We start from the raw sequence: 25715 nt of genomic DNA on the forward strand, positions 1-25715 counted from the left end.
AACCTAGTACTAGATTTAACATTTGATTCTTATTTATTAGTTTTTTTTCTCCTTTTTGCAAGTAATTACTATTTCTACAAGCAATTAGATCATATTAAATTGTTTTGTTTTAAATTTGGGGTGTAAGCACCGTGATGCTAAGACACAGTGTTGTTTTTACTTTAGGTAATTGTACTATGAAACTGTCATTCCATGCGTAGTAGTTTAGTCTGCTTTCCTCTTGTAGTTCACGCGTATAATGTGCCATGCGACCTGCATAGTGTGTGAACATTCGTTTACCAATATATTTCCTGTTTTCCATTCTGTAAGGAATCTGTTTTACAGAAAGCTAAAATGAAACAATAGTCTTTTACTCTCCAACTCTTTTTAGCCTCTCTCTCTGTGTCCTCACCCCCCCTCTTCTCATCTCATGTGTTGGTTGTCTTTCCGTGTCAGAGACTAAGCAAACAGAGTCGTGTGTGAGCGGCCTTGTAACTTCCTGTTCCTGAGAGAGTGGCGAGCTCTGGGACAAGCGCAGCTGTCCCTTCATTTGTTGGCCATGTTCAGCATTCTCCAGATATCTTTTAGGTGGCTCTTGGGCTTTTTTGGTGTTCTGGTTTGACCTTCTGCCTTTCCAAAACCCTTAATGGAAGTTACAAAAAACACATGCACATGGGATACATGTAGTTTATATATAGATTTTCTTTCAAGTCATTTGTCAGTTTGTTGTTGGAAACCCGATTTTTGTTGTTGAACAAACCAAAACCACTCTTCTTCTAAGTCTTCTGATGAGCAGACGAGCAGAAGGCAAGCACTCTATGAAGACAGAAAGTGAGGGAACCTGTTCAGGCCGGTCTCATGGTTAAAACAGATATCACCATGACGCCAGCATGTGTTTTCTTCAGCTGGGAAAAAAAGACACTCACTTACACTCCCCCTTACTCCCCCACTCCTGCTAGCAGTTCCCTTGACCTCCTGACTCCACTCCTTCACCTTCCAGGCATGAATCATCAGACATGCACACATCTCTATCCACTCCTTCGTCTCCCTTTCCCGGTTTGCTGCTCTCTCTTAATCGTTCACCACCTCATCGGACTAAAATCAGGACCTATGTACTTTCTGTCTCCGAATGCATCTGGTGAACATGATCCATGGAAGCAATAGAAGAGTAATGGAAGAAATGTGTAGGCGATTGTGTGTGCTTGTTGTGCGGGGACGGCCTTGCACATCTGCTCATGTGCACATACAAGATGACAAAGGCAACTGTATGTCGTTTTTTAAATAATACCTCCTGAGAATCTTTTCCTTTCGGCTTTTAGTCCTTCATCCGCTCGCAAAAACCACTGACGCTTTAGATGCCTCATTATCAAAAAACTTCTGAAATATGTAAGTGCATCCATCCATCTAAATATTAAGACCCAATGTTCCATTTTAAAAGCTGGCAGACATGTCTGACTATTGCAGATATAGATCTGTAATGGTCACATATTTGATCCCCAGACTGTTTGTGCATTAATCTGTCTTTGTGACTCATTCCTAGGTGGGACTCGATTATAATTGCTGTTTTACTTGAGTACAATACAAGAACCATTACCATATACCGTTTTGGTCCAAACCTGGCATACATTAATCATGGGAATTAAGGTCTTTTGGTTTTGAAACTTAAAAATGGATTGGAAAGAGTTAGCACTTAAGGAAGACCATTCCAGAAGCTTGATGTTATAATGGTTTATCAATTTCAACATGTTTGGGATCCTTGTCATTAATTCGCTAGAAAAAACACTGAATTCAGTTTCTCAGAAATTTGAATATTGAATAATACTTTTATTGGTGGGCTACATGGTGGCACAGTTGGTAGCCTTGCAGTAATAAGGTCCTGGGTTTGACTCCCTGACCATAGACTGCTGGAGATCCCTTCCCTGCGACCCACTAGAGAAGAAGCGGTATAGAAAATGACTGACTTACTGAGTTTTAATGGTCAATATTGAATATTGGCCAGTAAAAAGTAATTACTTTCAAGGTTATCCACTTACCTTTTCCATGAATTACTGCATCAATGTGGCGTAGGATGGAGTTGATCAACCTTCATAGATTCTCTATGGGGTTTAGGTCAGGTGAGTTTTATGGCCAATCAAGGACTGTGATACCATGGTCAATAAAGAAGGTAGTTGTACGTTTGGCACTGTGGGCAGGTGTCAACTCCTGCTGGAAAATGAACTTAGTATCTGCATAAAGCTTGACAGGAGAGGAAAGTATAAGGTGCTCTAAAATTTCCTGGTAGTTAATGGTTCTTACTTTGAACTGGTGACATGGCTCCTAAAATCCTCACAGACTGTGGAAACCTCACAGTGGACCTCGAGACACTCTTCCTCCAGACTCTGGGACCTTGATTTCTGAGTGAAATCCATATAATATAATAATAATTGCTTTGAACTAAGAAGAGGAATTTGGACCACTGATTACTCACCCAGTTATTTTTCTCCTTACCTCATATTCCCTCTGTGTGTGGTGGCTCTTGAATCACTGATTCCAGCCAAGTCCACCCTTTTTGAATCTCCCCCAAACTCTAGAATGGGATTTTCCGCACTGCCCTCTTGCGGTCATCCCTGTTATTTGTGCACCTTTTCCACCACATTGTTTCCTTCCACTAACCTTTCCATTATTACTCTCAGACACAGCATTCTGTGAAAAGCCAACTTCTTTACAGATTGTTTTTGTGGTTTGCGCTCCTTGTTGAGGATGTTTCAGACTTTCTACTGGACAGCTGTCAAGTCAGGAGTCTTCTCCATGGCTTTGTAGGACATGACATAATGTTTTTTTTTTTGGTCTCATTTATTATTCTACTTCCTGTGAAATACAATTTTCAATGATCATCAGAATTGAAATAAAATGCTTGAAATATAATACTCTGTAATGAATCTATATGTGTTTCGCTTTTTAAATAGAATTACTGAAATAAATAAATTTTAATGGTATGGTAGAAGTAGTACTGTAGTAGTATTATTAACAAGTATTATTTACAGATTATGCACATTTTAAAACAACAAAAAACTAAATTATTTTCTGTCTTTAAGACATACCTAATTTTCAAAACATACATCTTTATACAATTAGGTATATTTACTGTGTAATAGATAACAGTGCCTTGCAGCAAGAAGGTCCTGGGTTCAACTCCCGGCTGAGGGTCTTTCTGCATGGAGTTTGCATGTTCTCCCCGTGCATGCGTGGGTTCTCACCGGGTACTTCGGCTTCCTCCCACTGTACAAAAACATGACTGTTAGGTTAATTGGTCTCTCTCAATTGCCCTTGGGTGTGTGCATGGTTGTTTGTCCTGTGTTGCCCTGCGATGGACTGGCGACCTGTCCAAGGTGTACCCTGCCTTTCGCCTGTAGACTGCTGGAGATAGGCGCCAGCTCCCCCGTGACCCACTATGGAATAAGTAGTATAGAAGATGAATGAGGGTATTTACATTTGAATATTGTATTTGTTTCCTGTTATCCTGTTTTGCTTTGAGATGAAACATGTACATGGGCAAAACGTAGCTTCAAACACTTGTGAAGTGTAAAATTAAATGTGCATTTTATTCCATTCTACAATAGGATATTGATTACGTTTTAAATTATTATTAAATTGTTGTGAATATCCTAAATATTTACAATATCAGCCACTATAGCCTGCTATATGTTACTTCTCTCAACTCTGACAAGTCCCCACAGCCAAGAGCACCATTTGACCAATGAATCTTCAACCCTCACACTCAGAAGATGTTTTAACAATATTTCACTAGAACACAGTTAATACTTTTTTCAGACTACTGATGGATAACATGCGAAATGCTGATGTGATTAAAGAAATATCTTCTTTTTGAGCTTCATAAACCCCCCCCAGGCATGTCAGGAGATGAATGGTGGGTTTGTGGCTCTGACCACACAGATGCCAAATTCTGGATGTGAAGAGCTTACTTGTGATCTTCAAGTATACAGTTTACCTAAGCTGTCAGCGATATAAATAACACCCTAACCAAATTTCCTTAGAAACCAATATGTCCATCTTGAAAAAAACAAACTGCAAGTTTGCAGTGGAAACAGATGAAGGCTTTATTGGTATCTCTCGGAGGCTGTCTGGTGGTTTTGTACTTTCAGCACACCTACAAAGCAATGCAAACCATCAACCACATCTCCTTCCTCTCTGGCTTCGTTTGCCTGAGGTTTCCCTTCTGTAGTGCTTCTGCTGGTGCCGTGCAAGCCACAGAACACACCGACTTGGTAAGTGACAAATTGAAGGGGTTTGGCAGCCTGCAGGTGGGAGAACATGTTCACACGGGCGGATCCCAGAGAACCACAGGCTTGTCAGAGACAACCAATGAGTGAAGATAAGAGAATGATGGATGAGTTGCTGGAGGAATGAAGAGGTAGAGAGGTAAAAGAAAGAGGAATTTGTGATGTACTGTATTTGTGCCGATATGCTGTACTTTTATGTGCATTGATAAGCACCTCTATTGGGGGGTTAGAATAATTCGGTCATGCAATGACTTCAAAATACCTGACCTTCCATTTCTGTTCAGACATTCATACAGGAACATTCAGATGTACACACACAACATACAGTATACAAATGAACACAGAAACGACTCAGTTACATGAACACACAAGAAAATAGCAAATTTTATGGCTATAGGTTTGATACAATTTACATAAAGTATGTCTCTGCTTATGTGTGTGTAAACACACACTGACACCCCTCTCCCCCATCCCCTCATTCCAACCATCTGTCCCCAGCAGTGAAGGCATTCTGCTTCCCACCTTCATAGTAGTGCTGGACGGTCAGTGATTTCAATAACAAACAAAACCCCTTTCCTGGAAAAAAGTAAAAATCAAGGAAAAATTGTTAAGTTTGCCTTTCCATTGATAATAAAAGAAACAATTAATGTCTTACATTAACAAACATCATTTGGAGCATTGGATAAATTGGCTTGCTCTGATTGTATCTTCACAGATGTGCAAGCCACACATAATAAACTTTAGCTCCAGGTCTAATCACCTTTATACAAGGGCTGCAACTAACAATTATCTCACTGAAGGCATCAAATCAGTCAATGAACACATATGCAATTATGTAGCAAACTGGCTATATTAACTGAAGAATTGTGGAGGGATTAAACTTTTTTTGTAGCTCTGCTTTGTTCTCCACCAGCTTTTTAAATAAATGCTTCTAAATCTCTTCCTATGTGTACATAAGACAACTAATAAGACAAATCAGTCAATGGTTGGGATGCAATCCTGAAAAACTCTCGAATCCGCTGAGTCTGACAGCATTTGTAACTCTACTGTTTTACTGCTATATGAAAACACTGAAAGTATTTTGTATTTACTACAGAATTTATGGTTTTCAAGGGTCTGTAAATGCCTATATAGAGATAACTCCAGCATTTTATATTTCCCTTGTGTCATATTCTTAATATTAGCATAGTGCCAATTTAGAAACTCATCACTCTGCTCTATGTCTGCTTTGTGCCTTTGTTGTGGAGCTTCTGGAAAGGCCTAAAAGAATAACATGATTATAAATATGTTTCAAGACATTCTGTTCTGTTTGCCAGTCATTGTGTGACTGCAGCCATCAAAATATCTTTCAAAACTGTAAATCTAGATTAAATCACATCAGATAATTTCAAAACTGGCAAAATGACTTGTCCTCATCTTTTGTTTGTTTTGTTCAAATGCTATTTGGACAGAAAATAGCAATCAGAATGCTTCAGTTTCATAAATTGTGTACCTTTCTTATATTTTTCATATTTGTAGATAGTTGTTGTTAGATTGTAGTTAGATTTTAGTTTAGCTGAGAATTAATAAATAGTGTGGTTCCTTTCTTCTAACTTGTGCAGTAAAGGACATATCGATACATGGCTCAAACACATTTAGTAAAACAAAAAATAAGACACAAAGAGGATAGCATGAAACCTTACTGTACGACATTGTACTTTGAGAGGAACTAACCCATTGTGATGAGTCTCATAGGTCCCACCAAAAAACATAACTTTTTTATTTGCAGCCACCAGTTGTCACAAACTATGCTTTTTATTGTGGTATGGAGTCACATTAGCCAAACATCCGCAGGCCAAGTAAGCTCAAGAAAATATCTAGCAAAGAGATTGTCTTTGAATTAATATAAATCATCCATGTTTCTATTTGGAAAGAGTTGTCAGAGATAAAAATCACATCAGCATCCCAGGGACAGCAAACTGTGGGTAACCTTTAGTTTTGTCTGGGGCAATGAAAAAAAAAAATGCCATCAAGGATTTCAATGTCATAGAACAAACGTCGTTTGTATGCCCCACGTCTAAGCTCTGTGTTTCCACAGTCTTCTTCTCTCCACTCTTTAAATCATACAATATTCCCAAATTACAATGACGTGCAGGATTGGGTTTCTCCTCTCCGAGACGTTTCTGTCAGTGTGTCCTAAAAGTTTTGTCTTTGCTGAGAAATCTGAGCTCTGCTTCACATTTAGTTCAAAAGTCTTTTGAGGACAATGCCTTTCATTAATGTGCTGGCTGCAGGACTTATTGCGTTGCATCTGAAGGCAAAGGAACAGTTGGATTTAATTTTGAATCCTGCACACCGTTTCCAATGTTTTTTCAATGTAATCTGTCTGCAGTATTAACGAGTAGAGGGTGGAGCTGGTAGATCTAATGACATATTTAGAGGGAGCAATGATCTCAGCTAAATGCAATCAATTCAAAGTACTGATAGTTAACAGTTAAGCTATGATTGTGCTTTAGCAAAGATTCCTTAAAGAATACATTCTAGCATAAATATGAGTTGACTTTTATCCTGCTTCTACACAAGTAACACAAACTGCATCTTTCCATTTGGACAGTGGAGGTCAGTAAAGATAATTATTCTCTACTTATCTGGTAGCAGAAGAAGAATCTAGAGGACCGTTTCTCGAAGAGGTATGTTGCTCATATTCAACCTCTAACTTGAAAATTTGAACTTACAAGCATTACGTTTAGGCTGTTTTTGAAATTAATGTGACATTTTGGTCTGAATAGTGCTACATTGGTTATGTGTGAACTGTGCATATATTAGTGAATGTGTTTCCTTAATATTTAAATGTGTAAAATGCTGAAAAATATGTTAATCCATCTTTTATTGCTAGTAGGAGTTTTCCAACTTGCACAAGGTGAGTGAGGCGTCATTGTAAGTTTCCCAACTGTTTCTTATACATGCAATTGTCCAGAATTTTAAATGTAAATGAGGGGTTCTGTGTAACATTTATACAGAATGGACTTTGTTCTGAAAAATATAAGCATAGATCATTATTAAAAACAATGAAGACTTGGAAAAATAATAAATAAGAAAAAAAAAACTAAAACTTTCATCCAGGGTTAAAACGGCATGGATCATGGTAAGGAATAAAACTAGTACTTATGTATGTATGGATGGATGGATGGATAAATGGATAGATAGATAGATAGATAGAACTTGATTAGCGTTTCAGCTAAGTCACCAAATTCATTAATAGCTTCTAAGTAAAAATTTGAAATGTACCAAACCAAGCTTGTCTGCATCAACTTGTATGACAATCCAAAGACACTGTCATCATTAGAGGACTTCAGAAGTAAGAAGACAGCCACACTCACTGCCCATATGTACAACAGCTGCGACCACTTAAAAGTTTCTTTTTGAAGGGGTGCCTCTGAGAAAACATCACGAGATGAAGGAGATTTATGATTTTTCCTGCTTAATTTTTCATTCTTGCAGTTTCCTTTGTTCACACGCTGATGACTTGCTAGTAGAAAAATCAGGATATGCTTAAGCTTTCTTAGCTATGCCACATGTTGCTTGAAAGATCAAGGAAGCAGTTTGATTGTTGTCTAGCCTGGGGAATTGCAATGTTGGTACATGAATATGTAATATTTATTAAAAACTAATCCCAGAAAGGTTTTAACACATGGGGCAGCAGGTAAAACATAAGAGGTCTTTGTTGAAATGTGTCAATTAAGGTTTTAGTTGTAGACAAAATAATAAAATAATAAAAGACCAATGTTTTCTATGAAACATCAATTCATTTACTTTATGAGGTGTCAAAAAATGCAAAACAACCATTTTTGTAAATATTCAATAATTGGTGAAAATAACAAAAATAGGTCAAAACCTTTTGAAGCATGATGTTACGAGTGCCAGGTACAACCCCTGCTTCCCGTCTGGTTGGCAAATAAGCTGCAGTGGTGTGTGTGAAACTGTACATGTAGAGTGTGACACTCTTAGAAAATCCTTGAATGTAACAAGCTTACATACCAAAACATTCCTGTGTGCATAATTCACACAAAGGTTTATTAGGAATTAGACATTTCAAATTTGGTTGGTTGAGAGCTATTTGGCACAGAGACATCAAAGACTAGCAAAACTGTAAGAGTCATAATATCATGGCTCCATGTGCTGTCTGGTTTATACAAGAGGAATATTTGCATTTGTTTATTTTCATAAACCTGTTTGATTTTCATTTTAACTTTATGGGCAAATACTGTGCAATATTAGAAGTGCCAATTATGTAACATCAGTATGCATTGATTTCACGTTCATAGCTGCCTCCTGTTGGTTTGAGGTATGAAATGTGTGTTGATAAATGGTTATCTAGCTAAATTGGCTAATTTGTATGTTGGCATATATAACTTAGCCAATTATGCTATGAGGCTAACGGCATGTATTAATAGTGAAAATACTTATAACATTCAATAACATATAACATTTCCGCTTTCAGTCTGTTGTATATATGGTGTGCACGGTGGACAGTAATAAAATGTCTAAACACAAAACCTTTGTCAACTTGACAGCATGTGCCAAGCACATATGTACTCGGGATTGAGTATGTATGCGGCAACGGAGAATAGTCAATTCATAAAAGCAATGCTGTAGACATTTGTTTCAATTTTCTTCCAACACATATTATAGTACTCTTCTTGTTTTGGCCAACCAGTGCAGTGCACATGTGCAGATCTATAGAAAGTAAATATAAACATGCAATAAATAACTCAAAATGGCAGGCATAAGACTCCAAATTATCTTCTGTGTTTTGCAATTACAAAAAAAAAGTAAATGTTTGACTTAGTTTGAGTTAGCAGAAGTTTTACTGCATTCAGTTAGAGACTTTAGGAGCAAAAATATTCATTTATACCTCAGATTAATACATATTTTTCTTCTACTGATTTCTAAAAACTCGCTTTTTAGATTAACTAGTTTATATTCCCCTTTATCTAACCCTATACTTCCCACATGAATTGAAGTCTTTTCTTCCAGGTTCTGGTCTAGAGCAGAGATCTAGTATCTTATAATACACATTCCAATGAATAATAATTCCGCACCCTATCCATGCATTTCAGACATGTATTTGCTCCTATAATCAACCAGTGAATAGCATGTGCATAAACACAACACTCTCAAATCACAAAAAACTGATGCCTTTCCTTCCAGTTGTTTTTCGCATGATGGAATAATTTGCTTTAAAGGGAACGGGGCTTCTTTGAAACAACTATAGCCAAAGCATAATCAATTTGCTCTCATCTAGATTAGTCAGTGATGCTTCAATTTGTCCACCAATCAGCAATTAGCATGGCATGGAATAAAATCTCCTCCTTAACTTCAGTCTGCTTTTTGTCCAGTTTATCAGCCCGCTCAACAGTTGTGGAGGCTCATTCAGGTTCCTGTGATTACCTTCGGCGTCATCAGAGCTGCTATCTCCTCTGTGTAGTGAGGCCAAAAATATGCAGGCACCAAAGAAGGGTTAATGGGCCAAATCGGGAATGGCCCAGATGTCTGAGGACAAAATTGGTCTAAGCTGACTTTTTATCCAGGCATCCAACAATTACAGCTTCCAACTGAAATAAAAGGTAACATTTGGAAATTGCATTTAGATCCCAATAATATAGAGAAAATACCAACGGCATAGAAAAAAGAGACTTTAGGACACAACTTTCATGGATTTTGCAATGGCACACACAAGTTTTCTCCTTATTCCCAGCTTCCTACTGCATTGTTGAAGGCTTCCTTCCATTCGTAGTTTTGTGAGTGTGCGCATATAGTTGTTCGTCTTGTATGTCTGGTATACCAGGAACCAGCACTTTCTGTGCACTTACTTACTGTATACTAACTTGATCTTCTATGTTTACATTAAAATTGAACCTTAATCCACAATTAGGTCTTTGCCAAGTAGTTCCAGTGCTTAACCATGGTGGGTGCTACAGCCAGTTGTTAATGAACTGGTTTGCTTTTCCACAACGTGAGAGCCAAGTCTGAGCCATGCCATTACATAATGAAGAATGTTACGTTGGCTTTTATACCCTTGCTTGAGGCTCACAGCATTCACTGCAGTTCATATTTTAAACAGTAGATAGTGCTACAGATAAAATCCACCCATATTCAACAACTGGTAGGCAATGAAGAGTCTATAGAAAAAGTTTGTTCCTAATTCTTCTCTAAAGTGTAGCCTCATAATTTAGCCATTTAAAGAATCTATCAAACATTTTGCAATATTTATTCCTTTCTCAGACCCTACCTTGCTGCGCTTCCTGTTTGGGAAGCCCCACAGAAACAGCCAGTATGAACTATGTGTCATCCAGTTAATAGTTGATTCCCCATCTGCTTTATTCTGTTTTGGTGAAGGATCATACTGCATGCAAAAAGTTTAACTACACAAATCATGTAATCTATCCATATATATATAACGGGACAAGTATTCGTACCAAAAATATCCGGTAGCGTTCTGTCAGTTTGGTACAGAGGTGTACCAAATGAATACAGCGTTGTTTTACACCTGAACACATGCAGAATGTTTATGTGCGGCACTAAGTGCGCAATGCAACGTTCTGTAGCACAGCTTTAAAAAGTGACATCAAAACAGATATGACTCCCAGCTATCACTAAACTCTGCAATTGCGGATGATTATGGTTTTAAGTGAAGAAAAAAGTTGGGCTTAACCAAAACCTTCAGCAATAAGGTACATGGCTTGCTCTTCACTTAATTAAATCAGTAACCTGAGACAACTTGAAGCTAAATGTAAGCATCACTGGTACTGGAAAAAAAATTGCTGATGTCAAAATGCCTACCTGAAGCATCAATTCAGCTAACACTCCATACATTGTATGAGATTCAAGTTGGAGGAATCTCTGAACAGCTATGTATGGTGCATTCAAGTTGTAGAAATATCAACATAACAGATCACAAAACTATTGTTCTACATTGAGTATTTATTGATGACTCGAGGTTTGGTTGCACCAGTATTCCTCCTCTGTCTAACTCACTGTACACACCAAGGCACAGACAATATCTTAGAGGAAGAGCCCTGATCAATAAGTGCATACATGTTTTCCACAAAGGATGACGTGAGAAAACAATACATTGATTGGTTAAAATTGGGGGTGTAATCTGTGAGTCAGACTTTAGACCATCCTCTCCATGGAGATCAAGCCTTTCGTCTCTGCCTCGTGTTATCCTTATCCTAGCTGGTCAGACTGTCTTGTCCTCACTAACAGATCGTTTGTTGAGGCCAACAGTGTTTTATCCAAACATTTGTAAACATTAACATTGACTGTTTTGAAGTTGTTCATTTCATTTTATTTATTTGTATAGCCCTTTCAAGTAGCTGACTAGGCAACCAAAGTGCTTTACACTATTTACACAAAAGGAAAAACATAAAACAACCAACAACAGTAATAGCAATAAAGCAATAAGAACGCTGGAATAAAGTGCCACAAAACTACTGAATATTAAAAGACTTCCTTAATAAAAAAGATTTTAAGATGACATTTAAAGCGAGTATAGCTTTCACAAGATTTGAGTGGTTTGAAAAAGGCTTAACTTTAGCTAAAAGATGTCACTCCCAGAATTTTTACAATATTACTGAATTTAAAATTCACAGCACTAACGTCGGTGGTGGCATTACTACTAAATAAAATGTGCTCTTCTTTTGTTCATTTAAATAAAAGAAATGGTTTAACCACTGTTTAACTGCAGAAATGCAATCAGGAAGGCAGTGTTGTGGGTGTGGGTGACTCTCACTTGGTTTTAAGCACAGATAGATCTTCAAGTCATCTGCGTAACAATGGACAGATGATGCCGTGTACTAATCGCTTTGGTTTTCAGCATATAGAGGGAAAAGGGGGAGGGGAGGATGGAGCCCTGTGGATTCTTCACAAGACAGAGGAGAGCTGGAGGCAGCCAAATTGTTAATCATAACTGTGAAAGTTCTACCAGTAAGATAAGATGCAAACAACTTGAGAGTTGAGCCACGGAGACCAACATAGTGGTTTTAGTCGAGACAAGAGAACAGAGTGATCCACAGCATTCTGTTTTTGCCTCTTTAACGGATCTCTGGTAGTGAGCAAGACTGTTCCCTAATAAAACCAGATAGGCATGCAGTTTGTCCTTTCTCCACTGTTGTTCAGCCTTTCTGCATTTTCACCTGAGGTCAGTCTAGCAGGAGCAATGGAATCCATTGATCTCACAACAGGTGTTGTTAAAAGAAGAGATGAGTCATTAATTTAACAAACTGTGAATCCATAAAAGTAGCAGTAAACTCTTCAGCTGTAGCAGAAGTGAGGGTGCGACGTTGACAGGCCGCTGCCAATGGTCTACTGGATGTAGAGGGGGGCCGCAAATTCAAAAATCTATGCATTAGCTATGCCTGATAATGCAATTTTATTCATTAAAAATAATCCTACTTTCTAGTTTTAGAACATAATAAACTCAAAAAATATTCCAGAAATTGAAAATATTGATTTTTTTTGCTTACCGAAGAAAAAAAAACTATACATATTTATTCATTTTTATTGATTGAAGCATTATGAAAACATACCGATCCATGATGTTTAACCTACCATATAGGTTAAAATATTTGGTTAAAAAATTCTAAAATACTGATTACTATGACTGCTAAATAGATGTAGTGAAAACTAATGTCGAAGTGTGGATTACCATTACCAGTGTGTGGCTGAGGCCATTACAATCCCATTTTCTGATGATCATCTAAATAAATTAGGCTGCTATTTTCACTGGACTGCAGGAGTTGGTCAAAGACAGGAAGCCTTAAAATTCATTAATGTGTGCTGAATATCCAAGCCTCTTTTTATGATGTTATTAAACTTTTGCTTTTGTAAAAATCCTTTTTGTAACAAAATGAATATTTTTGCCTCAATTAAAACACTACTACAATGCCTACTTTATGGACAGTACATCTGAGTACAGCACTTAATAGTCAGGTATTAGCTTTATTACTGTACTTTTCAGCTAGTTTAAAGACACTAGGGGAAGCATGCCTCTTCAGTGTGAGATAATCCATGTTTGAAGATCAGGTTCACAAATCATTATATGGCTTTCTACAGAACCAATTTGTTTTGTAGTTTGGAAGAATATGAATCCAAAAGACAATTTATTAAAGCTCTGCAGTTCACATCAACATAATAATGCCCTAATTTATTGAGAAACAAAAAGAAAACTATTTTGGCTGGCATTCTTCCACTTTGCTTTTGTTTTCCTGCAAAAATACAACACTGATCAAAAGATATAAAATGCATTTCCTGCTGGCTCAACATTAGGTTTTTGCTTTCTAGTTTTACATATGGCCACAGATATGCACACACATGCTGTGAATATATATATACAGGCTACAAAAACATGTGGCTTAGGGCCCTAGAGCTACAAAACATAAAACGTACACACCCCTCATTACTTTGGTCAACTGGCAAGTGATAAAAGATCCTACACATTAATTTCAACTGTTCAACTCATAGAAAACAAAACAAAGAAAGAGCAAATGAATACCAGATGGTTTTGGTGTGTAATACAGAATCAACTCCAAAACATCTGCTGCAAATAAGTCAGGCAAAATAATCATGGTGCATGTAACTCAAAAATAGATAGAATGATCCAAGCATTGCATTCTTTCTGCAGCAAACTATAATATATTAAATTAAAATCTAAATACAACTTGATAAAATCTAATAGTAACAGAATGGCAAGCAATAAATATTACATTTGCTGTGTTTAACAAGAGAAATAATGTTAATGATATTCTTGCAAGTTTTTGAGCAGTTATAAAATCTCTTAACTAGTTTTTGCAGGTTTTCATTGTCAACAGAGCTCATTATTAATAATCAATACAATGTCTGGATGCTATTTTTTTGTTAAATATACACCTAGATGTAAAACATGTGTCAGTCAATTGTACATGTTTTCATGCGTCAACGGATAGCACGAGCCTTTATCGTGGGCAAAAAAACACTTTTGGAACAGATTGTATGTGTCTAAATAATTACAATCAAAGACAATTTAATTCCAAGTACATGCTGATCCATTGAGAAAAGAGATTTTCATGGATGAGGAATGCAACTGCTTGAGATAATCTCCATCCCAAAGTGATCCCTCTATCTGTACTGAGAGCTCCTCAAATCCTGGTGAATGGGACTCGGCGTGAGATGAGTCTAAAGATAGAGCGACAGATTTATCGTACCCCAGATGTGACTGATTTACAACCATTGTTTAATCTCCAGTTTCCAACCACATGAAGGTCTTATATTTAGGGCCATAATTTATAGGGCCCAGAGAAGGCTGGCTTAATGTTTTCTCTCGCTGCAGAGGATGAGCCAGCACTGTGACTTGCTGCTGATAAACAGATGCTTGGATTAGCATTGATGTAACAAACATATGTGGGGAAAGGTTATCTCTTAAATATTAGTTCTTGTTTTGAAATAGAAGGTCTCTAAACCCCAAAGACCCACTTTTAAAAATGGTCTTGCTGCATATTCAAATGTCTTGCTAGATTTCTCTGTTCAAACGTTTTAAATTATCTTTTCTTTATAATATGCAAAAAAGCCCAGATTTTGTAAAAAGGATCTTGATCAATAGTTTGACCGAATTTTCTGCCTTGTTCTTTGACATGACAGTTGTACATTATGAACTATTTGCTTAGAGCATGAAATCAGCGGACAGACAGTGTCAGACATGAAAACTATCTATAGCCAGTTAAACAGTATCTAAAAGTCATGCCTTTAAGATGCTGAAGGACCATAAGAAGCAGAAACAAATCGAACAAAGACCTGAAGCAGGAGCCTAAAGATACATCAGGTACATAGGTTCATTTTTACCGAATTGCATTATAAACTGAATATAAATGTATTAATATTAGGATTGAATTAGATTAATTTAACTGAATTTGAATCTGTCTATATGAGTGGATAGATTTCAATATTTAGTTTTAGAGATACATTGGTTTTGTTGGTCTTGTAAAGTGCATTGAGGTGATATCTGCTGTGAATTGGTCCTATACAAATAAAGTTGAAAAATGAATCACTCATCTGCTGTAATCAAAAGTTTTTTTTAACTAATAACTCCTTATGAGTCACCTTGCTGCTGTTAAAATGAGAAACTGGGTAACAGAGTCTTACAAGAGTTTTATTTCCCCTCTAAGAATAAGTACAACAACAAATGTTAGTGTATCTTAATAGGTTTTTATAGACTGTATATGATTTACATGTGATTCATAAATCAGACAACAGAAAACATTCTTGGTGATTAGGACAGCTTTTAAAAATTCCAAGAAAAAACAGAAGAAAGTCCCTCTCCTAGGCATTAAAAACATGAGGAACAATTCTGGACTCCAGGATCATACCGTTACCACTACTGTTACAGTAGAAGTTCTTAATATGGACAATATGCCTCACTGCCCAGGGCACTACAGCCTGTGAGTATGCTAAAAACACTCAAGAAATATTTTTTTTTAGCTAATTTGCATATTAAGTAGTTGTCAGGCCCCTTTGCTGTACAGAATTTACCCTTTATTTTATTTGTCAAAACACAAAAAGAGCATTCTTAGGATTTGTTTTTTTTTTTTTAAATTAGGACAGCCTTGGATCATTTGAAAACTGTTATAGACCACCTGTCTGTGTGCAACAGTCCTTTCACCACAATCCTTTGGAACGCTTCTTACTATACCAGGGTCTCTGGAGCAGATCACGCCGGTGTGAACCCATTCTGGACTCTAAGACGGACCAGAGGACCATACACTGGCACAATTACATCTGCTGGTCTCGCCATGATTTACCCTGACTGTGGAGTGCTTGCAGTATGAATGCATGAAGAAAAGCAAGAAAAAAAACATAGTAAAAGTGCCAATCCAAAGAGTTTAAAAACGCCTCATATGGCTACATGGAGTAGTGAAGAGGTGAAGGCTCACAGCTACATTTGAACACCAAAGTAGCAATAGAAACCACGATGAGATGGACTTTCTTCATTGTGCTTTCTTTCCTTCTTGATCAGTGCAATACTAGACCAATACTGCCCCTGAAACAATCCATTACATCTGCATGATGTTGTTTGGTGTGGTCTAAAAATCCCGGACCAATCCCTGGACTGGACCAGCAGTGTGAATGTGCACCAAGTTCACCAACCTATTTAGCCATCCATGTCTCCATCTATGTATGGGGCACCATTAATGCAAGAGCAGGTGCACAGTATGCTTTTACTTTGAATTCATCCTCAGAGGTCATCTGTATTGCTTAAAAAAATCTGCTCAGCCTTTAGTTTGAATTCTACTTTCAAAATGAAAATTAAGTCCAAAGCAAAGCTTTCCGAAAGCATGATTCAAGATATGGAATAAAGCAGAACTGTAAAACAAGTAATTACTGCATACATCTTAAAATGTCTCTCATGTTCACATTCCCACCCTTCGGCGTCATAGGCAAGCTCTCATTACAAGATCAGCTGAGCTGGGAGATGCAGGCTTCTGGTTTTTCCTGTGAGCCAGAGTTCCTGTGTTGTGGTGGGAGGGTCGGCAAAAGGCGACACGAGCAAATGCTGCTGTTTATTTCCATTCTGTCATGTGTGCGAATCTGATTACAGGTCACTAAGTCAATATTTAGCTTCTGCCGACAGCATCATCATCAGCCAGTTTATTTTTTTTGGGCCCCACCACATCTGCTGCCAATGTCATGAGCAGTAGCCAACGCACTGCGCTACCAGAAGGGAAAGTAAACAATGAGTCTGCAGTCCTGAACGCATGAGTCGGGCAAAACAGTGGCTCTTTAGAAACCATGACTAGCACTTAAAATTCAGTCATTTTTGGATGGTGGTTCTCAGAGTGGTTTGTGGGATGCCTCCAAGGATTTGATGAGGGGGTCAGAAGTTCACGGTTAAATTCAGTTTTCTCTGATCAATCTCCTTTATATTTGTAAGGAACAACAAACCACAAGTGGCACCAAGCAAAAACATGCATGCTGAGGATATTGCAAGCTCTTGCATTTGAGTTGTTTGCATGAGCAGAAACATCCCATCAGCATGGTTCCAGCTGAAGGAGCTGCAGGGATAATATTTGCATTTCATGCATTTTTCATTTCATTCCCCTTGTCTGGGAAACTTACGTGGAGGCAGCTACTTTATTTGGAGCCAAGAGGAACACAGCATCAAGGCTTCTTTTCATCTGGCCCAAAGGCAAAGAGGATTTGATATTTAATAAAAATGGAGAGTAGAACATTTCTTCCACTCATGACTTCATTACCTCGGGTTATTCCAGTGAGGCGGACCACACACAGTCACGAGATCAGAAACACCTTCTTTGCTTGTTTGCCTGACCTACTATGTGCAAGTCAGGACTTCATTAGGCTTGGAATCATCTCTGTGCTTATTGTTACTTGAGGTGCGTTGGAAATCTGTGCGGACCTGCTTTTGTTTTAAAACAATTTTTGGCTCTATGATATGTAAGTTGTGCTTTTGCACATATTGTAACTTCAAACCATTCATCTGATTTCACAGCTTTAAGCTGAGTTACACCGCTTGTTTACAGCATTAGAGACAAAATGTCTCAGCGCCTCCTTGGAGACCTGCCACGTGTAAACCCCCACCAGCTTCTTTTATGTAGGCAACAGACATGCATTATGATACAGTACAAAAAGAACAGTCTCCCCATCAACCACCAGCACCCCTCCAGCCCTAAATTCACTTTCGTCTGCCAAACATCTGGAATTCATTGAGAGGAGGAGGTTACAGGGAAATGAACTCCAACATGAGTCTGTAGCTTTAGGTCCAGCCCCCTGCTTTAAGTCCCCTAAGATGTTGAAGATAGGCCCACAGACAAAAACCCACTGAACTGTCTCATATAGACTCATATAGGCTTGTTTCAGCCTGAAAACAAAGCAATACCTAAACATGATCAGCTAAAATGTTCTTGCAGCATCACAGTAATGTTTTGGATTTCAACAATAAAATCTAAATATTTTCTTTTGTTACAGTCTTAAAACAACATTAAAACAAGTAAGTAAGCAGCTCTAAAAGATACAGATTTCAATGTTCTATATAAAATCTTTAGTTCTCATTCAGCCTCATGGAAAATGGTTGGTAAACGATGACTTGTTACTGTGACTCAATACTTTACAGCATCTGCCCCCATTAAAAATAATAATAGTGGAGCTCAAAGACTGAATCCCTGAGACAGTCCTGTTACTCACAGCGACCACAAACAGCTGGAATGCTGCCTTAGGTACACGATTGCAGATGCTACAGGTCACTTTACTGTGAGGATGAAGCAAAACTCCTTTGTAAATTTTTGTTTATAGTTGAATAACTATGAACCCGAAATATTTTGTTGCATTTTACTTGTTGGGAGCAGAGGGAGGAAAATCCTAACTCAAGAGGAGGAATGCCTGGCCTCATCAGGTGCGTTTTCACAAAGTGGTCTTTTTATTGCTCTTCAAATGAAAGACTTCGCTGTCTAGCATATGAATGACCTTACACATGTATATCACAAGTTTGTGTTTCCCATTGCTTCTCCTCCAGTTTCTCACACTTTTGGCACGTGTTCATTAGTTTTTAGGAAGAATTTTGGATCTTAATATCTGCAGAAATGTTATGACCTCAATCCAAGTCTTCCAGGTTTTGACAACATGTGTGTTGCATAAAGACAGATAATTATTTGCCCTGTCCCTAATCTTAATTGTTTTTTGTTTTTTTTTGCCTTTGTGTTAAATCAGAAATTAGAACATAGCCTGAGCTTAGAAATCCTTGTTAAAAGAAATATGCATGTCAGAATGCCCGAAGCAAATAGTTTCCCAGTAATACACGAGTAGAGGCTCCATGGTGGCCTCTTTATGAACAAAATTACATCTGTTTTTTGTTGACTTCAGACATTAATTATATCCTTGTGTAGTTGTCTGCTCAGCTCTTTGGTATAAATGATAGAGACAAAACAGTGCAAGCAATAGTCACTGTTACTTTTGTGTTCCCTCTGTGTCAAGGTCTATTTTATTCTCAGTTATTGTTTGTGAGGAACGTTATCTCACCCCTGAAATATGCTCTCTTCCAAAGGTCCTTGACATTTGGATGAAGACATATGGAAAAGAAAATTTGTTTAAGGATAAAAACTGTAATATGAATTTGAAACAAAACAAGATTTAGGCCTTGTTCACACAAAGACAAAAATGGTATTGGTTTAAAAACGATTTAGAAAAAATGTGCGTCCACATAAGCGCACGCAGCACCACTGAAAACGTGGTGGCATGTACGCAGGGCCCATTGGTGGCACTGTGACACTGCCACAGAAACACACCAGAAACACCAGGCAAGCGCAGACCACTCATATGACATAAAGACATCAACATGGCGGCAAAAAGGCTCATGCGGGTTACATGCAGAGGTGAAGCTATGACGTCATCATTTCAGAAAAGACGCATTTTGCATGTACATACGGAAACATGGAACTGGCCTTTTGAAACCTTTTAATGCTGGAACCTTGTTTAAAATATTTTCGTTTTTGGTCACCCAAAATTCTGAATCAGTATGGACGGAATGTCCAAACGACAAAATACCTGTGCAGATACGCTCCAGCTTGTCCCTGTGACAGCAGGGCTATAGTGTAAGATAAGTTAACTGCCCAAAGTCTTTCAGTCTAGTTCAACTTGTGAGACCTATGACCTTAATTAGGCTGTCCTTGCCCTAACAAACTCAAATTAAGCACAGCAAATTCTGGTGAAATTTAAACATACCATACCAGAATTGTCAGCTACTGTCAACTCATGCATTTTAACATAATGAGATATATGTTTGCTACTGCAGTCAGTTGGTTACACCCATTTACTATATGTATAGTCCTATCTTTGTGGGGACCAATTGATGAAATAATATGTGCCTCTCTACCTCACTTTAAAAAGAATACAAACTGAACTTTTCCTGCAAACCAGATTCAGCAAGCATTTCTCTGTTGATTTGGCCATGTGTTTTGGATAATTATCCTGTTAAAAGACCCAGTGACTGCCAATTGTCCATATTCTGCTAAAGTCCATCAGATTTGTATTTAAGATGTCCAGGTATTTGAAAGAGTAAAAAGGTTCCTAGGATCTTTGGAAGAGAAACAGGCCCACAGCATAACGGAAAAATGGACAAGAAGTGTTTATCCACATATTCTTTCTTTGTTTCATGCCTGACTCTTCATTTTGCATCTTTGAAGATCAGGACCATAGTGCCATCAGACCAAAGATCAATGTCCCAGTTCAAGTCCTAATAGAGTTCAACAAGCTCCACAAATTAACATCTGTGTTAATAGTGAGCTTTAGTTTTTTGTTGTTGTTGTTGTAGAGTGGCAAATAGATAGGCCATTGTGTATTTTATTTGTTTAATTAAATAAAAAAGTATAATGATTAAAAAATGTTTTAGTTACATGGTTTTTGTGAACACTTTTATGCATTAAAACATTTCAAGTCAGATTATTTTACTGCCATAACACATTCACTTTTTGCCAGGGTTATTCCATCCATCCATAGCTTTACATCTTTATCAGGAGTACCATTAAGTGTGGAAGGTTCCAAAGTAAATAATGTTTATTATATGTATGTAGACCATTGCCACTTGGTGTTATTTATATTTATTATCATTTTGAGGATCAAGCTTAATGGACTTTGAAATTGACCAAAATAACAAAGTTTTTCTTTTCAGTCACAATGTTTTTTTCTTACTTTTTTGTCTGCTATGTTAAAACAGAAAAGAAATATGCAAATAGGATATCTTAGCATGATGGGAATTTAGCTATATAACTAAAACATGAAATCTGACAACATTCAATAACTAAGTTGCATAAAAAGTACAAATAAATGTAATAAATGAGTTTGAAGTTGGGACAGTAAATTTAGCTGAAGTTAGTGTTTTCTGTCAGGAAAGGGAACTGGCTTCAAGGTTGACCCTGTGTTTCAGAAAATGCTGCTGAACACTACTTTGCAAAGTACTTTTCAAATTACATCAAATGGTGCAATGTCACTTAGAGTTACTGAGTTAGACAAAGAACTAAAAAGTTTATTCAATGTAAGGAATGTCTTGTCAGCAAAGCTAACAGTGTTTGCAGAGCACAGGTGAAATCCTTGGGGCCATTGCACATATACTTCAGCATTCATGATGCTGAAGTATGAATGCCATGCCTAAAATTCTTTCACCTCCTTCCACCCTTTCATGTACCCCCAACCACTCCCTCTGGGCATTTCCTGTTTCCAGACACTATCTATGGCTTAGAAACTTCCAAAAATGACATAAACAACTTCTCTAGGCTTAAGTATAACATCACTTTTCTAACTGTGTTTGACTGATTTTCAGTTCCATTCCCAGCCAGTTGTAACCTTTAAACACTATTCAGTCTTCACTTCGGTTTCAGGAAAAAAGCAGATATAGTTAGAAGTTATGAAGCGATTGAGTAGCCATCGGTGTTCAGTAGCTCAGAGGATGGAAATCTTTAGATTATTATCTAAGCCCTCAAACAAAGCTGATAGCTGTGTAAACAAGCTTGCATTTTTTCACAGTTGTTCTGTGTATTTGCTTTACTTTCTGGCCATGACACTGAAAATAAATAACTGCGGGACTGCAGATGCTTTACTGAAGATTTGTGATTTGTATGTCTATGTACTTTTGGCCCTTACACAAATAGTAAACAATGAACAATTTTAGTCTGGTTGTCAGCTAAGGCAAATGGTTATGATAACAGGCTTATATCCTGTAGTTAGGATTATTGTTTAACATTGGTCTCTACTACTGGCCTGCAACTGGCAAATTTAGGGTGGCCTAGTTTTGGATCTTTTAACCTCTGCCACAGTCGTCCGTCCAGATGTGGGTTCCTTTAAGCAAATTATTTGCAGTTCATAGTACACACAGGTTCCCTACTAAGTGTTTCCAGCTTAGATTTGGCAAGACACTGTGGAGACATTCCAATGGAGCAACATCATATTTTCCCTTCAGCATAGCGTAGCAACTAATTATTTTGTGTGTGGAAAAAAAAACATGTACAGAGTACAATAATATGTTTTGGTAGCTCATTATTTTTGGATATGGATAAAATAAGCATTCAACAAAGTCTTACGCTTGGAATAAAATTAGCGCCACGTGTAAAAATGTGTGGAAACAAACATGTACTGTAAGTGAGAAAGTGTTTAGTACTGAATGTTTATATGCGAGTTACCCTGAAAAACACAGATGAATGTACTTTAACTCTCACCCATTACCAATGGTTATTTGACCTTGGACATAAAATTTTAAAAGATGTTCCCACTGCAGTCTCCTCCATAATCGTATAATTTGTTCTAATATTCTCTCTGAAATTACAACTAAATTTAGAAACTCTTTCTTACAAAAAGCTAGTAAATCATAATGGATATTTTGTTTTTCACAAGCTCATTTTGGCATTTTGTTTATGACTATGTGTAAATAATGTGATACTACAGTACAGTGCCTTACAAAAGTGTTCGCACCCCATGAACGTTTGACATTTTGTGACATTACAGCCTCTAACTTCAATATATTTTATTGGGATTTGAAAGACTAACACAAAATGGAGAGTAATTCTGAGGTGGAAGGAAATTATATATAATTGTCATTTATATTTGTCTTAGAAGAGTATCTTAGAAATGTGGCATGCAAATGTCAGTCATTTTCTACCGCTTTTTCCATAGTGGGTCACAGGGAAGCTGGTGCCTATATCCAGCAGTCTATGGGCAAGAGGCGGGGTACACCCTAGACAGGGGCATGCACATGTATAACATGTATTGTTTTAACTAATAATCTTCAAAATGAGTTGCAAAATACTGATGTTTTAAATAATATTGTGGTGTATGTTGTGCAGATGACTTAATAGCAAAGTGTACCGGAGTCAAATTCCTTGTTTGTATGTACGAACTTGGCAATAAAGCTGATTCTGATTCTGATTCTGATCTGGCGTCTCGGGGAGGGGAAGAAGTACACCACCAACACTGTTAACAATGGGGAGGGTGTGCTGCTGACCTCAAATCGAGACGTTGTGGGTCGTTGGGCAGAGGACTTCGAAGACCTCCTCAATCCCACTGACACGTCTTCCACTGAGGATGTGGAGCCTGGGGACCTTGGGGCGGGCTCTCCAATCTCTGGTGCTGAGGTCACCAAGGTGATTAAAAAGCTCCTTGGTGGTAAGGCCCCTGGGGTGGATGAGCTTGACCCGGAGTACCTAAAGGCTCTGGATGTTGTAGGGTTGTGTTGGTTAAAACGACTCTGCAGCATCGTGTGGACATTGGGGGCAGTTCCAGTGGATTGGCAGACTGGGGTGGGGGGACCGTAGAGTGTGTTCCAACTATAGGGGAGTCACACTCTTAAGCCTCCCTGGTAAGGTCTATTCTGGGGTTCTGGTGAGGAGGGTCCATCGGATAATCAAACCTCGGATTCAGGAAGAGCGGTGTGGTTTTCGTCCTGGCCGCGGAACACTGGACCAGCTCTACACCCTCAGCAGGGTCCTAAAGGGTTCGTGGGAGTTCGCCCAACCAGTCTACATGTGCTTTGAGGACTTGGAGAAGGCCTTCGACTGTGTCCCTCTTGGAATCTTGTGGGGGGTACTCCGGGGTACCAGGCACCTTTGATACGGGCTGTTAGGTCCCTGTTCAACCGGTGTCAGCGCTTGGTATGCATTGCCGGCAGTAAATCGGACTCATTTCCAGTGAGGGTTGGACTCCGTCAAGGTTGCCCTTTGTCACCAATTCTGTTCATAACTTTTATGGACATAATTTCTAGGTGCAGTCAAGGTGTTGAGGGGATCCGTTTTATTGGCAGTAGGATTGAGTCTCAGCTTTTTGTGGATGATGTGGTCCTATTGGCTTCATCAGCTCGTGATCTACGGCTCTCACTGGAGCAGATTGCAGCCAAGAGTGAAGTGGCTGGGATGAGAATCAGTGCCATGGTCTTGAGCCGGAAAAGGATCGAGTGCCTTCTCCGGGTCCGGGGGAGGTCCTGCCTCAAGTGGACGTGTTCAAGTATCTTGGGGTCTTGCTCATGAATGAGGGAAAAATGGAGTGGGAGATTGATAGACGGATTGGTGCTGCGTCAGCAGTGATGCGGGCGCTGTACCGGTCTGTCGTGGTGAAGAGAGAGCTGAGTCAAAAAGCAAAGCTCTCGATTTACCAGTCGATCTACGTTCCTACCCTCATCTATTGTCATGTGCTTTGGGTCATGAGCTTTGAAAGAACGAGATCACGGATACAAGTGACCGAAATGAGTTTCCTCCGCAGGGTGTCTGGGCTCTCCTTTAGAGATAGGGTGAGAAGCTCGATCATCCGGGAGGGACTCAGGGTAGAGCCGCTGCTTCTCCACGTCGAGAGGAGCCAGTTGAGGTTGCTCGGGCATCTGGTTAGGATGCCTCCTGGACGCCTCCCTGGTGAGGTGTTCTGGGCACGTCCCACCAGGAGGAGGCCCACAGGAAGACCCAGGACACGCTGGAGGGACTATGTTTCTCGGCTGGCCTGGAAACGCCTTGGGATTCCCCTGGACGAGCTGGTAAAAGTGGCTGGGGAGAGGGAAGTCTGGGTCACTCTGCTTAGGCTGCTGCCCCCGCGACCCAACCCCGGATAAGCGGAGGACGATGGATGGATGGATGGATGGATGGATGGATGGATGGATGGATGGATGGGGATGGATGGATGGATTTTGCAGAATTAGAAACCTATAACCTTTTGGACAGCAGATTTTTAATAGTTGTTAACCAGCCATCAGAGAGTGATGCACTACTAAAATTGGCGGTGAGAAACTTTTATGGCCTCTCACAAAATAGCAAACAAACGGCAGACAAAAGGACAGACGTGATGATGTTGTCAGGCCACGGAGCTGAGTCCAGGTATTGTGTGAGTGTTATTCCCTCTCCTCCACCAGGATGCGACAGACAGGTGCTGCTGCAGCTCCACAGCTCATAGCTGTGCTGCATTTGAAGCAAATTAGCATGAGGATACTTAAGCGGCTGGGACTCTGAAGGAGGCTGTAGATCGTGCACCTTGCTTTAAAGTTGCTGTCACCAGTCCTGCTCTGGATAACCCTCCGTGGTTCTGGTTGTTCTCCCTGTTGGCTGTCAGCAAACCCGTCCCTGGATAAACCGCTGTGGCTAGCCTCCTGCTCAAGGTGAATACTTAATTGAATCCACTCTCGTCCAAGGACCGCTCTGGATCCTTCGGATCCATTTGCATATCTATTTTTAAACGCCTGTAGAATTGCGACCAAATAAGCTAGAACAATACTTTTTTTTTTTGTAAATGAAACCGGAAAGTTCATCTTAAATATTCTACTCACCATGTGTCCCAGAGCACAGTTTTTATTTTCCAGAAACTGTCGAGAAATCCAGTATAAAATCGCAAAAAACAAACATTAAAAACCAGACCAAAGTGTACTTCCTACATCGGAATATGTGTGATGACATTGGTGGATGAACTATCACA

The 25715-nt window shown here is 38.8% G+C and overlaps 2 long non-coding RNA genes across 5 annotated transcripts in view; one reads left to right on the top strand and one right to left on the bottom strand.

Annotated features, from left to right (window-relative positions):
* Positions 1-1782: 1782 nt before the first annotated feature.
* On the bottom strand, positions 1783-25685 carry LOC124878514. 2 transcript variants are annotated; one of them, XR_007040811.1, is made up of 4 exons: positions 25570-25685; positions 2275-3237; positions 2013-2184; positions 1783-1898 (listed from the first exon to the last, which is right to left on the bottom strand). It is a non-coding gene; the product is annotated as an uncharacterized LOC124878514 (long non-coding RNA). The 2 variants fall into 2 exon arrangements; XR_007040810.1 differs by having other exon boundaries at positions 1783-1908.
* Positions 18492-25715, top strand: part of LOC124878516 — a 51521-nt gene continuing 44297 nt past the window's right edge. For 2 of the 3 annotated variants that reach the window (XR_007040813.1, XR_007040812.1), the window contains exon 1: positions 18492-18678. This is a non-coding gene — a long non-coding RNA (uncharacterized LOC124878516). Of the gene's footprint in view, positions 18679-25276; positions 25402-25715 lie in introns of those variants that run through there. The other variant, XR_007040814.1, reaches the window with a different exon arrangement.

The sequence above is a fragment of the Girardinichthys multiradiatus genome, chromosome 12 (assembly GCF_021462225.1).
Source record: "Girardinichthys multiradiatus isolate DD_20200921_A chromosome 12, DD_fGirMul_XY1, whole genome shotgun sequence".
NCBI classification, from domain to species: domain Eukaryota; kingdom Metazoa; phylum Chordata; class Actinopteri; order Cyprinodontiformes; family Goodeidae; genus Girardinichthys; species Girardinichthys multiradiatus.